This window comes from Protopterus annectens, chromosome 1.part0, assembly GCF_019279795.1.
Source record: "Protopterus annectens isolate FY-2018-M chromosome 1.part0, PAN1.0, whole genome shotgun sequence".
Classification (NCBI taxonomy): domain Eukaryota; kingdom Metazoa; phylum Chordata; order Ceratodontiformes; family Protopteridae; genus Protopterus; species Protopterus annectens.
This window is the reverse complement of record NC_056725.1, coordinates 509,912,531-509,929,429: the sequence shown is the minus strand read 5'-3', so window position 1 is coordinate 509,929,429 and position 16,899 is coordinate 509,912,531.

Genomic DNA, 16,899 nt, shown 5'->3' with positions numbered 1-16,899 from the left:
TATTTTGTGCTATTTTGCACTAGCTCAGAGCATATCTGTGAGTTGCCACTTAGATTCTTGACATAGCTAAAGAAGGCTTTGTGGTTATCTTTCGAATCCTTGGCTATTTTTCTTTCGAAGTTAGCCTTGTATGATTTTATGAGGGACCTTAGTTTCCTACGGATACTGATCAGGAATGTATTTCCTTCTTGGGATTTGCTTTTTTTTCTGAACTAGTTTCCTCCTTCTATTGTATAGCCTGTTTATGGCAGGTGTCCACCAGACTGGTTTCCTTCTCTTAGGGGAGTGAGTCTTGGTTTTGCTAGGGATGGCACAATCCATGCATCCTTGTATGTGCTCATAGAGTGCATTTGTAAAAGTTCCTGCATCTTGGGACACTGTTATCCTTTAGCATGGGGGCTGTGAAACTTACCACCTCTGTCTTAAGTAAGGTGAAGTTTGCTTTAGAAAAGCTTTTCACTGTTGTTTCCTTAGTTGGAGGTGGTGGTGTGGTGTATGTACTTAATACTTCAAAAACCAAGTGATTTACAAACCGTTGCATGACATCAGGTGAAACCTTAGATGATGTTGAAAAAAATTATCTTTGATATTTGCACTTTAAGTTGCACATATTGAGAGATATTTAGTGTTATGCATATTCCTAATATAAATTTTCATATTTCTGTAAGTATCAATAAATATACACTTGGAGGAATTTCTTGTTACTGTGTGAAAGCTTATATCGGGTTAACAAAAATGTTCTACTAACAATATATGCCTAGGTTGTACAATTTTCAAGGTATGAGAATTTGTAAACATTTAACAAAAAATATAATTTGGGGTTTGTGTCATTATACTATATTGCAGTATTAATGGAAAGACTATAAATGCACTGATAATTATCACTGTAAACAATACTTATTACTGATAACATTACTATTTGTGCAGTTTTAATAGTTTTTACTGTTAAAAAATATTTACATTTATCTATCTCGTGCTTTTTAAGTTTATTTTTCAGAAAATGCTCAGAAATGCAATCTGTGTGTAGGCTGCTAGAGGTTTGACATTCAACATGACATAGATGATGAGTTAAAAATGTGATAAAAGCAGCCAATACCTCAGCAGAGTACATCTTTAGAGCTTTCCCTAAGTGTTTTCCTTTATTGTATCAACGACTAGCCGATCACTTAACCATGGCTAGTCCCCAATGATTTTAGATGTCTACTGTACCAACAACTAATACAAATAGCCAATCATTTAGCAAGGCATTGTTTGGTCACATTCTAATCCTCTCTGCCTCTAACAAAGAGCCACCAAAGTAAGAATCTGCTACAAGAAAATTTATGCTTACAAAACTTCAAAGGCCCTGGGACTACTGAGACTTCAGAAACTATGGAGAAGCTCAGAAAGACAGAGGGAACCATGGAGAGCAGTAATATCATAAAATCCAGAAATCTTAGCAGTGGCTTTGCTTGGCAACTAGCCATGATTGAACATTATTTTGTCAGTACAGTCTCTTCAGATGATGCAGCAGCAAAAAATGCCTTCATCAGGGCAGTTTCTAAACAGAAGCCTATAAAAGTAGTAGACTGCACTGGGTTGAAAGAGATTTTATTGTACTGGACCACAATTCCTAGTTCTTTGAATAGGCTTACTAACTTTTTGTTCTTAGAACAGCCTCCTTGGAATCTGCTACTAGGAGAACTTTTTCTGACAATAAACTTGCTGCTACCACTGCCATGAAATGGAAAGAACACCCATGATGCCAAGAATAGGTTGAACATTCTGAGACTGACCCCTACAAACAAGGGGAAAGATGGACTTGGAAGGTAACCATGTATAAACTTTGCATCTTGCACTGAAAATGTTCAAACTGCTGAGATCTAGCATGAGCTACATGTTCCTTATCTTCAAGGGATTCGAAAGGAACAGAGTTAATACCTCAACCCTGCTGGTCTTTTGCGAAAGGGCTGGACCAATTTGTGCAGACCTGAGAGAGCACCTGGAAAGAAGAACTTTTGAGGAGCAGAATAGAACTGCAAGGCATAGTCAAAAGTTAGTATCCCATGTACTTATTACTTAGTGATGAGGATTAACTACCCTAACTTCTGAAGAGATATTCACCCTCTAACCACCTCCTGAATCAACAAGTGGGTAGGAATACATCATAGGACTGCTAAAGATTTCATCAACAAGAGGAACCCCACCTCCCCATGCTCACACAGGACCTCTGAATCAACTGTACTAATATGTCTGCTCTGTTTTCCATAGAGATCTGTTGGTCTTGTAGTTTCTGCTTTGGGTAGGCCTGATGGGATTACCAGGACCAAGGACTCCAAATCCTTTTCTGCATCCTCTGAAAGTAGTGCTGTACAACACAGTGTACAACCCTACAGCCCTAGCAGAAGAAGCTTATCTTTTTCATCTTTCCCTGCTGTTTCCACCTCTGTTACAAAAAGCAGACGTCCCATGAATAGGAACTCAATAAAGTATTGTTTCATACCTTTGGCAAAAGGGGCTAGGCAAAGCCAGCCATGATGGGATATGGTCACCAAAATGATTGCTGCCATCTCTGCCACATCTGTAGAGTCATTTTCAGCTCAGTCTGTATGGGAGTTAACTACTGAAGCTAAACACACAGGACCTTCAGGGTGTCCTTCAACTGACCCCTCAGGCAGCTACTGTAGCTAGTCAAGCATTTCAAAACTTGTACCAAAGTCTTACATCTGAAAGAAAATCATGTGTGTGAGATAATTCAAAGTCCAAACTGCAAAAGTCAAGGACGTGAATATGCTCATTCTAAAGTGATCCTACAGCTCTGGACTAGATGTTTGGTGAGTGATTCACTGCAGTGTAACTACCAAAACTACAATGTCTGGCAAGAGGCTCCCCACTAAGGGTGCAAAATCCTTCTGTGGGAGAAAAAAAACTGCATCCTCTATTTCAGACAATGGTACAGTTATATCATAGTTTGTCCGGGATGATTTAGAAATACAGTAGAAAGGGATGGGATCACTTAAGGGTGATATTCCAGGAAACATCAGGCTTTTTGCAACTAGTACTGTGCTGAAGCTTATGTCCAGTACTGGTGGTGCTTCCTCTCTCTGTCTCATTGGACATCTCAAAAAGCAGTGTCTTCCTTGACAGGGGCAACAGAACCCTGGTCTATTTTTTCATGCATCTTTGAAGCAGGATCCTTAAAGGAGATTAACAGAAACAGAACCCTACTTGTCTCAACTCCACTACCTGCCCAGTTTAGGAGAGGAGACAAACATTATACAATGCTCTTTTATAGTACATGGAGTCAGAGCCTGAATCAGTCATGTCTAGAATTGGTATTGTTAAACAGTACCTAATTAACAGGTAAAGCTAAGCACTTCTGTGGCTTACAGATCAAAACCATCAAAAAGCCATGCCTGGAAATGCAGCAGCTGTGAAGCAGACACAGAAGACCACTGCAGGGCAGAAGAAGGCTCCTTAACATGTGCGGCATACACAGAGGGGTCATCCATGCTGAAAATGGAAAAGAGGCCAGAGTTAAAGGTCTGATGCCAGCAGACACTTGAACAAACTTCAGAAAGGCCAAAGTTTGGCATTCTGAAGTCCAGCCCAACATCAGGGCTGATGCCTGCTTATATGAAGCCAGGGCAGACATTAGGCCTGGCATCCAGTACCCTGAATTCAGAGATGATGTCAGGACCACTGCAATGCACCCCAGTTTTAGAACTGACATCTGGTATGGTCCTTGAAGGTACAACATGAAAGGCGGACTTGGGAATTGCTACCTAAAAGTGAAGCCCTAAAGCAGTACTCTGGAATTACATCAGACCAGAAAGAGTCATATAAAAAACAGAAGGTGGACACTCAGTTTAAAATGATGCTTTGGGGGAGCACCAGAAAAAGCAGGTAAGGAACTGGCAGCAGCTGATACCACCCTTTGTGATGGGGGGGGGGGTGAGGGAGGATATTTGTGAGAAGCAGGAGAAGCAGGCTGAAATTCATCTGGACCTACAGTACATGAGGAGGAAACTCATAACACATATTGAGGAGAGCAGCAAACTATAGATGAGTCAAAATACCTGCCACCCTCGCCTTTCTACTGTTGCCAGGAATTCATTATTAGAATAAGTATTCCATATGGCTGAGCAAAAAGAGCATGCTAATCTAAGGACTGCATAGTTTTCCCCTAAGGGTGCAAAATCCATTGGCAAGCTCCAAAGTTTGGGTCTGGATTTAAACAGTCAGAACTCCCTCATTATCAACAGGTTTAGGAACCAACTACAAGGGGAGAAGGTGGTGCAGCAGCACGGGGAAACTGGGGGCACAGCAACAACCTGAAAGGATGAGCAGACCACAAAACTTGGGGTCCAATGAGGAACTGGATACCTTAGCAATGATACTTCATCCATGATCACTTTAGAGAAAATGAGCAACTTTAAGAGCCTTCCACTGACAACATTTTAAGATAGTAGCACAGGCAAGCAGATGACAAAATCCTGCATGGATCCAAAAAGAAAAGGCATTTCAATGTACCTGCTTATGATCACAGTCTGATTACTGTCATCACTCGTTGCTATGAGAAGCCAGAGTGGTATAAAATCCTGCAAGCAGAAAAAGAAAAATAATTAAAAATCACTGTTAGCTACTTAACTAAATGCTGAAAAAAAACAATTCTGTTCCAGTCTTGCTGAGCAGTGGGAAAGAAACCTATCCAGCCCTAGGTGCTGCCTAATAGAAAAGGGGCAGTATCAGAATGTTGCAAAAGCAATATATGGCTAGCCTTTCCAGTCTCAATCTTGATTAACTGGTCTCTATCAGAATGTTATGTCCCTACACTGTGGAAAATATTCCACATCATTCCCCTCCACAAAGGTGGCCCCTCCACAGAACTCTCCAATTATTGTCCCATAGCCATTCTCTCTCCACTTTCCAAGATACCTGAGAGATGCATTCATTCTCAAGTCCTAGATTACCTCCTAACTAATAACCTCCTATCCAGCACCCAACATGGTTTCAGGCTATACCATAGCACTACTACCGCTTTACTCTTTCACTAACGCTATCTTTCATCATAAAAACAATGGCTTATTCTCCTCTGCAACTTTCCTAGATCTATCTAAGGCTTTTAACATGGTCTCTCACAAACAACTTATCTCTGTTCTCACTAACCTATCCTTTTCTCAAATCAGCTACTGATTGGTTTCACAGCTACCTAACAGGCCGCCAACAATACATTGTTTGGCATAATGACATATCTCTTCAACTCCCTGTCTCATTTGGTGTTCCCCAAGGATCCATCCTTGGATCCCTACTTTTCTCACTTTTCACCAATAATCCAGTCACTGCCACCAAACAGGCCTCTCTCATACAGTACACAGATGATTCCACCATCATCTGCTCAGCCCAGTCCCCACCCGAACTGCATAAGATCACACAGGAAGCCTTTACCTCTGTTGAAACTTGGGTATCTAATGCCCAGTTAATATTTAGTCCAAACAAAACTATACTCCTCATCTTCCAACCCACAAAATTTAACCTAACCTACTCCCACTTTAATATTACAGTCAACAACACCATCATCATCATCATCCCAATAAAACACACTAAACTACTAGGTGTTGAGATTGAAAATTGTCTCAAATCTGACATTCACATTTCCTTGACCATAAAAAAAGTTTACAAAAAATTAGGGGCTTTATACAGAAATAAGTAATTCCTCACCAAAACAGCCAGAATTTCAGTTGCAATTTCCCACCTAATCTCCACCCTTCTCTACGCCTATTCTATACTTACCAACCTATAAACTCAGATCTTGTTACAGCAAAATCACCAAGTTTGCCACTGACGCTTTCTATCGCAGTCACCACTGTATCTCACTTACTGAACTTTTGCTAGAACCTCCTCAAATTCTTCACTGGAATCAACTCTCTTGCTCACAAGCTAGTAAACTATCTTCTTAAAGTCCCATCCCTCCAAAAGCTACTCCAGCCTTATTGTTCCACCAGACCACTACAGTCCAGCAGCAAAAATCAATTACAAGTAACCAGAGCCAAGAACTCAGCTGGAGAAGCACTTTTCTCCTGCATAATAGCCAAGTTATGGAACACACTTCACCCCACAAGAACCTCTATACCATCATGCACTCACTTCAAAGCTGTACTTAAAACTCACTTAAAAAAACACTGGTTATGCCCTTGCACCAGTCCGGACTAGAGACTCTTACTCTACCCCCCCCCCCCCAAAGCCACTCAGCCACCCTGCAATAATCTTTTTCAATCCTTCCTCATCTAGCACTGGCAGTCTTATTTAACTTCCTTCAATATCTCTCCTCAAATAAAAACCTAAGCCATCTACTTACTATCTGTTCCACCTATATCACCTCTTTGTATCCTCTCTCAAGCCTTATTCTTCTCCTACTATCTAGTCTCTTCACCCAATCACTCCACCTCCCAACAATGATTTATATCTGTCTTTGTTTGCAGCCATTCTGTTAGGTCTGGAAAGCTTATTACTATATCACTGCTGTGAATGTCACTACTTGCATTAATGTTGTAATATGCGCCATCTTAGAGGTATCCAATGCTGCTATGCATATATGATTGTATACTCCATGTAAGCCACTGTCCTACGTCTAAATATGTTATTCATATTTTACATTGTGTTTTTTGCTGGCATTTGTACACTTGCATTTATATCAAAATTTCTTACTAACTTGTACTTACTGTATCTTTGTTGTGGAGCATTTCTCCTTGGACCTCCGCTGAAAAAGGACCTGTATCCAGTCGGACTTCCCGGTAAACAAATGTAAATAAATAAAAGGCAAGCTAAACATGGAAAAAGCCATATAAGTGAATCCTTCTGCCAGAGCATCTTAAAGTAAGATAGCTGGTTTTATCTTTAGAGTCCATTTATTTCCTGGCTGCATGAAAGCTAATGATATGGCTTACTTTCCTCTTCATAAAAAGTTCTGACCACCAGACACTGTTTTCTACATCTCTCCATTTCAAAATGGATATCAATAACCAATTCAACCACTCTCATTAGCATTGTCAATCCAAATGACAACATGAATTCAACCCTAAAGGCTGTTCTGTCAAAGTTAATCGAAGAGCCAGAGAGCTCATTAGATTTCTTTTTTTGGCTGAGCAACAAACAAAGCTTGAGACAGTAAACAGGCATGAAGCTTTTGATGCCATCTCTCTTGTGATGCTCGGTTAGACTCGAGACAAAAAGTAAAATGGGAACTAGCAAAGGCTGCACCTAAACAAATCAAACAGTGAGTGCACCTACTGGCAGACAAAATGGCCTGACGTCAGGCACACATTCTGAATACAGGTTTAGATGTAGCAAGATAAGTAGACCTTGGCCCAAATGAAAAGTACTTTCCAAAAGGAGAATTTTAAGGTTTTTAGCACTGTGACTGAAAACAGAAAGGAAGAAAAAAAATGATGTACTCACTCAAAACATCAACTGTACGCTCTAATAAAATTTGATAAAAACAGTGGAGCAACATGGAGCTGTTTTTCTCTTGACTGTCTTCTAAGCAAGACAAAAAGTAACTGGAGAGAGTGAGATAATTGGTGCATGATGGGAGGAGGAAGAGTTCCAGGAAGAGTGGAAAGTTTTATATTCTGAGTGATGCTAAGGTATGTGACACCATTCCTAGAATTTACTGAAGATGGCTCTCTTTATTGGTTCAAGAAATTCTAGGACCATTTTAAAGATCCAATATCCCACAATTTGAATTCTATGACATTCAAAATTGTGGAAAAAAAATCAGTGTATGGTTCCAAAGACGGAGCACAAAAAATATTTCTACAGGAACAGGCAGGTAGTCTTGTGCCAAATGAGATCACAAGACAAAATAAACAAATAACTGACAACACCCAAAAAAGCTGAAGTTGCAAATACCGTATATGTTCTTCAAATCAAAATTAAACACACTTTTTGTCAATTCTGCAGCAAAGAGGGACAAGGCTCTGACATGTGACCTAGATATCAGTGGTTCAATCAACAGCATGGAAGCTGGAGCAGCAGACAAGGTGAGGGTAGGAGTGAGTGTCTGATGCTGGTGGGGCACAGCCCAATGGCCTGACCCACTCCACATGTGTACTTAAAGGAGTGGCAGGAGACTTAGCACACAGCTGGGTCAATACATTTTCACCCACTGTAATTGGTTGAGCACAGCAGTTGCGATAGGTCATTTTCACATGAGTGTCATGGAGCAGCTTTGAGGGAAGTCCACAAACATCAGATTGCTGTGAGACAAGTATATTGCCCATGAAAAACACCCTCTGTAGCTGCTTGGATGGTGATCCCTTCCACCAAACAGCCCTTGTCCAAAACTGGCCTAAAAGATAAAGCATCTCTAGGCTAATCTTCACTGGAGACCAGGACCTCCATTCCACTGGGTGATGTGGGATGCCAAGTGGTCAGTATAATGCAACAAATGGGTGAAGTTCTTGCAGGAAGATGATGGTCAGCAGGTCATGATGGAAAGGTATAAAAATGAATACATACAATATATTACATATTTTCAAATCTAAACTAATTTAAAAAATCATACTAACATCAATAGCAAAGCACTACTGCACACATATATGTACTCCACTGTTCTTCCAATTAACAGATGTAGACTTCCATGTATATCAATAAGGTTAACATCTTGTGTCTATAAAAATGCTCAGGAGTAAAGGATATACAACCACATATTACATGCTTACATAACTAATATAAATTGTGATGTTTCCAAGATAACTGGACACTTAATAAAACACCCCATTACATCCACACAACAATGTGGATGTAATGAGGTGTTTTATAAGTGAGCTGCTGTCTTGGAAAATACTGACCTTTTTCATAGAGAGCTATTATTACTGTAAGCACGTAACTTTCATATCAGTCTCAAAGCATGTGCATTTTAATGGAAGTATAGTATACACGGACTATACCAGTTTAATAAACTTGAAGTTTAACAGAAGTTCTAAACTGTTAAAAATGAAGTTAGGTACCTACTATAACAAAAGACATGTAAAATAAGGTACATCCTTTGTAAAAAAAAAAAAAAAAAAAAAAAAAAAAAAATAGTGGAATTACTTCCTGTGGTCTCAGGCTGCCACTCACCCTTCCCTATCATGTGTAATGCAACTCCTTCTCTCGGGTGCTGTAGTCAGTGAGAAAGCTCAGATAGAAAGAAAGAAACTGACAGAAACAAGAAGAGAAGAAAGCAAATGAGATAAAACCAAAGATGAAGGAAAGAGAAGGAGGGCACATTTTAAGATGCTCTGGCAGAAGGATTCACTTATACGGCTTTTTCCATAAACCTGTATTCAGAATCAGACTTCAGACCAGTGACAAGTGGAGTACCACAGGGTTCGGTCCTGGGTCCTCTCCTGTTTGGTATCTACTTCTCTGAAGTACAGGCTAACACAGAATGTCTTTGGCTAACTAAATTCGCTGATGAATGCAAACTAGGAGCCATAATCGAAACTCCTAATGATGTGGACATCCTACAAAAGGGCCTCACTGAGACAGATGCCTGGTGTCAAAGCCATGGTCTCAAGCTCAATGCCAAAAAGTGCATTTTCATTCCCTTTGGTAAAAACTCAGTACCCATGAACTACCACATAGGCGGTAGTCTACTTAACACCGAAAGTGTGATAAGAGACCTTGGGATACAGGTGGACAGTAGTCTCTCCTTTGATAATCACATCACCACAGTGGTCAGGAAATCCTTCTACGTGGCACACCTCATCACAAAAGGTTTCTCATCCAGAAAAAAGAGGTCATTGTTCCCCTCTACTCATCACTCAGACACATTAGGGAGTACAACGCCCCTTTTGGTATGTACCTCACAAGACATCTACAACAACTGGAAAGGCCGCAAAAATACCTCACAAAGAGGATTACTGGCCTTAAACAGATGCCTTATGCAGACCGTCTCAAAAAACTCCAGCTGTACTCCGTCGCATATCGTCTACTCAGAGGCGATCTCTGCCTAACATACAAAGCTATGTCAAACCCAGAGCGGTTAGACATGCTCCACTTAAAGAAATCCCAATCCCTCCGAGCTACACTCTCTAGGGACCTAAACCTTGTCACCACAATAAAGAGAACATGCTAGAGGGATAGATTCCTGTCCCAGAGACTTCCCATACTCTGGAACAGACTACCTATCTATGTCAAACAGAGCTCCTCATTAGCACTCTTCAAGAAAAATTTTGATGATTGGATGGGTAATAGGAAATTCACCCTGGGGATCACTTCTGTGGTTCTGCTTGACAGGGGCACAGGAAAATAATTTTCTTGGGTGGCGAAAGCCAGGGTACCTTTTTGGCTAGGCTTGTATAGGCCCTAGGGCCAATAGCCTAGTACCTACCTATGAACCTATTATCAAAGATGGGCCTTCTTACAGATAACATTTATGTATTTTTACCATAATGACAAATCTGCAAGAAGTTCCACCTTCAGTATCCAATACCACTAAACTTTCTTCTTGTCCACATAAACTCCAAATTGTATGTGGATGCACATACAAGTAGAATGCATGGACCCCGATTAAAAGAAAATTAGGCAAATTAACCAAATAGTTCAAAAGTCTGACTTTTTGGCAACTTTAGGTATAATAAAGGTGGGGTTAGTTTGTTTTAAGCACAAACTCTTCCTTGTGGAAACCAAGATGTTTTACAGAAAGAACATGTAACTCAAAAATCCTTCCTTTTACTGCAATAATGTCTACCAAGGAACAAAAATCTTTCATGGCAATAAATTTCATGTCTGCAGAGGCTGCAGGTTCAAAAGGTGGAACAGAAAGTTTCTCATGCATAACATAAATTTCCCATAGAGGGACAGGGTCTCTGACCAGATGCTCGATATGAAAAGTACCTTGCCAAAAAAAAAGAAAAGAAAAAGCATAACAAACCTTCAGTGAAGTGAGGAGGGGAAGAGTTTAAAGGATCTACACCAACATAGAAAAACTGGTTCATTTATCCTGGTAGGTTTTCTAGGCAGATCTCTAAGAGGAAAAAATGCACACTGGGCAGGATAGCTATCACAGTCTGAGGTAGGGTGTCCTGAAATGTTTGGAAAATAGGACAGACTGCACATGAAGACAGCCTTCTTTTTGGATCCAGACTCCTTGAAAGTCTGCATGTGGTGACTGTCACCAGTGGAGTGGGAATCAGGACTGGACTGCATCATACACAGCTGGGTAGATCTAGCTATCGCTGCCAATATCTCACATAGACTCTAGAAATTCTAACCTGTTGAGTAAGCTGCAACTAATATCTCTGACACTGAACTTGAAGCATTCAATGCAAAACTCTCATGTGGTACCTGGTGTGTGGCACCATGGCAATTCATACTGCCTTCATCCCCAAAGTTCTGAAGATGCAGTGACTGTCTAAGAATATAAAAGTCAGTAACCTATGTGGTGAAAAAGTTGTATCTTGTTCAGAGGGAGGCTCTGCACCTTACCATATCCATACAGCAACCAGTAAATGTAAGTACTACGGGAGTTCCATATGAAATGTTGCAAGGTTCACCATTATTCCTAAGGACTGGAACAGGTTGGTTAGAGGCTCTTGAGCCGGAATCAGGTTGAGCAACTAGGAGTATTTATCCAAGCAGCAAACATTCTGAATATCTGCAGATTCTACTGCTACAGCAAGCATGTTTTTGTAAACAACAAGGAGGCTATGAAGAAACCAGACAGGAATGTCCTGAACTGATAATGACTGGTTCCTACTCAGAAGCAAAGATACTTCCTAGAGAAGGTAGGTGACCTGAAGGTCCAAACAGCACATCAGGCCATTTATAAGTCTAGAATGAACCGAAGTTCAAGGACTACTAGTACAGAGTCTCTGATGGCTGACTTGCAACTCTATTCCTATTCAAGTATATCCATTCAAGTTTTGTAACTCAGCCTCTTCAGTTTATTCCTCAACTAGGGATTATTATATTTAGGGGCATGCTATGCAGGAAAGCCAAAGCAAAAAGAAATAGAAAAAGAAAGCTGTCTGGTGTGTCTGAAGACCAACATCAAAAACACCACATGGCTTCCCCGGTGAAATTCTGTAACATTGTTTCACTGTGTGCAGCTGGAACATATCTTCAGGAAGTTGGACAAAACAAACTCCTGTCTATAGAAGAGTAAATGGGTGTTGCAAAGTAAAAAGAGTTAGAATCAGCATTACTGGGGAATTCCAAACTTACACAAGCATCATTTATGGAGCAAACTGCAATGCTAGAAGTCTGACTGGATCTTTAAAAGAGCAGCTGAGTGTATATGAAGATCAGGAACACTGCAGAAACATAAAATTCTCAGGCATACCACAGAAGTTATGGTATGTCAGGTGTATGGTGACGGAGCTGAAAAGGTAGACTAAAGCACATGACAGACTGCACCCTATTTTTGCTTTGAATAGATCATTAGCATGCAAGCAGCTAAGGCATACGTTAAATCATCTGGTGATGTGTGCACTAAAGGAAAAGCTGCTCTCCTTGCCCAGACAGCCGAAGGAATAGCTCACGAGAAGGGATGTGATGATCTTCACAGAAAATGATTGTTCTGCAGTGATGTGAAGCAATCCATCCACTCAGCTCATCAAGCGATTATAGATAAACTACTGTAACCAATCTTTTATAAAGTGTTTATCGCACTGGGGCTAATACTTACTTAGAAAGGTCAGAAGCTTTACAAGATGTGCAGTGGTTCAAGCCACACACGGAACAACCCATCCTTGGCTCTGGTATAAAGTGGGATTAGAGACAACACAAACCTCTCCTGCAGTAACAAAACTCCACCTGGACCCTCTGCACTCCTCAAATGCAAAATGGTGATGACAGAGTATGTAATTATGTCTGTTGGTAAGAAGGTTAGAGGCAAACCTCTCAACGTCTTTGCGCAAGAATTCTGAAGAAAGTAAAAAATAACGGGTGAAAAGGTCCAAGATTAAGATAAATTTTCAAATGCAATTCTAATTCACTTAAAAAGTTAATACAGCAACAGGTTTTTCATCAACATGCATTTTCCAAATAGTATAAAACTACAATGCCTAACATAGGTTTGTAGGTAGGTATCGGTCCAAGGGTCTAAGTAAGCCTAGCCAACAAGGTTCCCTGGCTTATGCCACCCAAGAAAGTTTTTCTCCTGTGCCCCTGTCGAGCAGAACCACAGGAGTGATCCCTGGGGTGTATTTCCTATATCCCATCCACTTATCAAGATTTTTCTTGAAGAGTGCTAATGAGGAACTTTGCTTGACATAGATGGGTAGCTTGTTCCAGAGTATGGGAAGTCTCTGAGACAGGAATCTATCCCTCCAGCATGTCCTGTTTATTGTGGTAACAAGGTTTAGGTCCCTACAGCATGTAGCTTGGAGGGATTGGGATTTCTTTAGGTTTAGCATGTCCAACAGCTCTGGGTTTGACATAACATTATATGTTAGGCATCGATCACCTCGGAGTAGGCGATATGCTATGGAGTAAAACTGGAATTGTTTTAAATGGTCAGTGCAGGGCATCTGTTTGAGGCCAGTAATCCACTTTGTGAGGTACTTCTGTGGCCTTTCCAGCTGCTGCAGATGTCTTGCGAGGTACATTCCAAAAGAGGCGTTGTACTCTACAATGTGTCTAATGAGTGTCGAGTAAAGAGGAACAATGACCTCATTCTTCCTAGATGAGAACCCTTTTGTGATGAGGTGTGCCACATAGAAGGATTTCCTGACTACTGTGGCGATGTGATTATCAAAGGAAAGACTACTTTTCACCTAGGTCCCCAGGTCTCTTACCACACATTCAGTGTTAAGTAGAATGCCCCCTTTGTGGTAGTTCATGGGTATGGAGATTTTACCAAAGGGGATGACAATGCAATTTTTGGCACTGAGCTTGAGGCCAAGGATCTGACACCAGGCATCTGTCTCAGTGAGGCCCTTCTGTAGGATGTCTACATCATTTGGGGACTCAACTATGGCTCCTAGTTTGCAATCATCTGCAAACTTCATTAGCCAAAGGCCTTCTGTGTTAGCATGTACTTCAGAGAAGGAGATACCAAACAGGAGAGGTCCCAGGACTGAACCCTGTGGTACTCCACTTGTCACTGGTTTGAAGTTAGATTTGGAGTCTGCAACTTTTACAGTGTGGGTTCTGTCAGTGAGCCAATTGGCAACCCATCTTGTGACATAGGGATTTATACCTAGTTTGGTGAGTTTAGCTATAATTCCAGAATGGGGGATGGTGTTGAAAGCCTTGGCGAAGTAAAGATAGACTGTGTGAACCACATTACCCTTGTCTACCGCTTAGGGTTGCCACCTTTTCAAATGCCCAGAGTGGGACATTTTTTGTAGAAACGTCAAATTTTGCAGAGCAAAACATACCCACGGCCAGTACAAAGGACAGAAATTCACTTTTTTGCCAGAATACAAATTTATTCTTGTAGCATTTGTGTTGCTTGTTCTGTTTATTATAATATTTAGGTGTTTCAGATACAAAATAACTGTTTTATGCAACTATTACAGAAAATATAGGAAAGATTTTTGTCCTAAAATCTCTGGAGATTTGCCATACTTTCAATTTTTTTGCAGGACACCGCTGCCCAAAGAGGGACTGTCCCTCGCAAAGTGGGACAGGTGGTAACCCTACTACAGCTTTGGTGACTGCCTCAAAGAAGTCGATCAGGTTCAGGAGGCATGATCTGCCTTTCACAAACCCGAACTGCATGGGGTCCAGAGTTTGGAGGTTACCAATGTCTTTGTTTATGAGTTCCATGATGATACGTTCCATGGCCTTACAGACCAGGCTCAATAGGCTAATAGGGCGAAAGTTCCCAGGATCAGTGGTGGCTCCCCCTTTGTGGAGTGGGATAACTGTTGCTGTACACCATTCAGTGGGGACAAAGCCTGAAGTGAGACTATGATTGAACATGGTGCTTAGGTGTGGAGCCAGTTCATTCTGAAGTTCATATAAAACGCAACCTGGGATGTTGTCCGGTCCCATGGATGCTGTGTTTTTGGCTTTACAGAGTGCAGCTTTCACCTGCTCTGCATTCTTTCTGTATAGATATGGGCCCTTTAGGGGGTGAGAGAGGGAGTAATGTTAGCACTGAACCTATCTGCCAGGACGTTGGCAATATCAGTTGGTTCTGTAATTTTTATGCTGTTGTGCTGTAACTTAGAGCAGATCTGGGTGTTGCCATTGAGATTCTTGATATAGCTTAGAATGCTTTGTGGTTGTCCCTAGAATCACTGGCGATTTTGTTTTCATAGCTACCTTTGTAGGATCTTATAAGGGATCTCACCTTCTTACTGAGGCTGACCAGGGAGCTCCTCCACTCATGGGATTTGATTCTCTTTTGCAACAGTTTCTTCCTTCTGTTGTACAGTTTGTTTATGGCACATGACTACCAGATTGGCTTCCTTTTTTTGGAGGATAGCATCTTGGTTCTGTTTGGGATAGCACGATCCATACACTCATGTAAGTGCTTATAGAGTGCATCTGTGTAGGATTCAACAGATATAACTGCATTGTCCATCTGCATGGGTGTCATGAAGTTCACCACTTCTATCTTAAGAAGCATGAAGTTGGCTTTGGAGAACTTTTTTACCATGATTTCCTTAATGGGGGGTGAAGGCGGGATGTGGATATCTAGGGTGATTAGCTTATGGTCGGGTCTGGCCAATGAGGAGTTGACTTTAGGTGTGGAACACCGGTCACTCATGTTGGCAATGACTAGGTCTAGAATATTGTTACCCCTGGTGGGGGTGTGGATAAGTTTATCCAGGGCATTGGAATTTATGAATTCCAGAAAGCGTTGAGTGAAGGAGTTGGTACACAAGTAGTTTTCCCAGTTAATGGTGGGGTAGTTGAAATTGCCCATTATTAGGGTGTTTGGTTGAACCCTAATATTTTCCAGTATATCAAGAAAGAGGAGTGGGAATCCTGGGCTATGGTGGGGGATCTGTAGCAAGCTACAATTTGGATTGCAGTTTTGCCCAGAGTTAGTTGCACTTGGATAACCTCGGATGCATTATGCTGAGCAACTAGCCTGGAGGTGTGGATATCCTTAATGAATATGGACACACCTCTGCCTTTGGTGTTCTGGTCCAGGTTAGGTGGCTGAAAAATGTGGTATGAGTTATAGCCTGGTAATGCAGGGGTGCTCTCTGGAGCCTTGAACCAGGTCTCCGTCACTGCACAGATATTGATGTTCTCCATTTTAAGGAGTGCCTCGAGGGAGTGCATTTTGAGATTTAGACTTCTAGCATTGAGTAGCATTACCCTCAGTTTTTGCTTGCATGTTCCTGTTACGGTGGTGAATTTGTCATTTGAACCTTGCCTAAAAAAAGGCACTATAGGGGAAGCAAGAGCCTTAGCCAGTATCCAGAATCCCAGGGGTGACAGGTGCAGGCCATCTCTGGCAAAGCATTGTGGTCTGTCAACCATGTCATCCCAAGCAGACAGATACTGGATCCCCTGAGAATGACACTAGAAGCTTAGTCAATTGTTGAAGTCAATCATTTTGTCCTTGTACTGCTAACCGTCAGACACATGCAAAAAACAAAATGCCCAGAGAGATACCTTGCTAAAAAGATACAAGGCCTAAACAACATGTCCTACATGAACCGACTCAAAGCCCTATCACTATATTCAATATCCTACAGACTGCTAAGATGTGACCTGTGTCTAGCATACAAGGCATCCTTTGACCCATTACCAATGGATTTACTACTCATCAGCAAGTCAAATGGCATCAGAAATACTCATTCTAGGAATCTCAACCCTTTCTGCCACATTAACAGAATGGTTTGAAAGGACAGGTATATATCAGGATATTTCTGCTCTGCAACAGACTCCTTATCCACATAAAACAAAGTTCATCCCTGTCCGTATTCAAGAGCAACTTGGATCTATGGATGGGAAACAGAA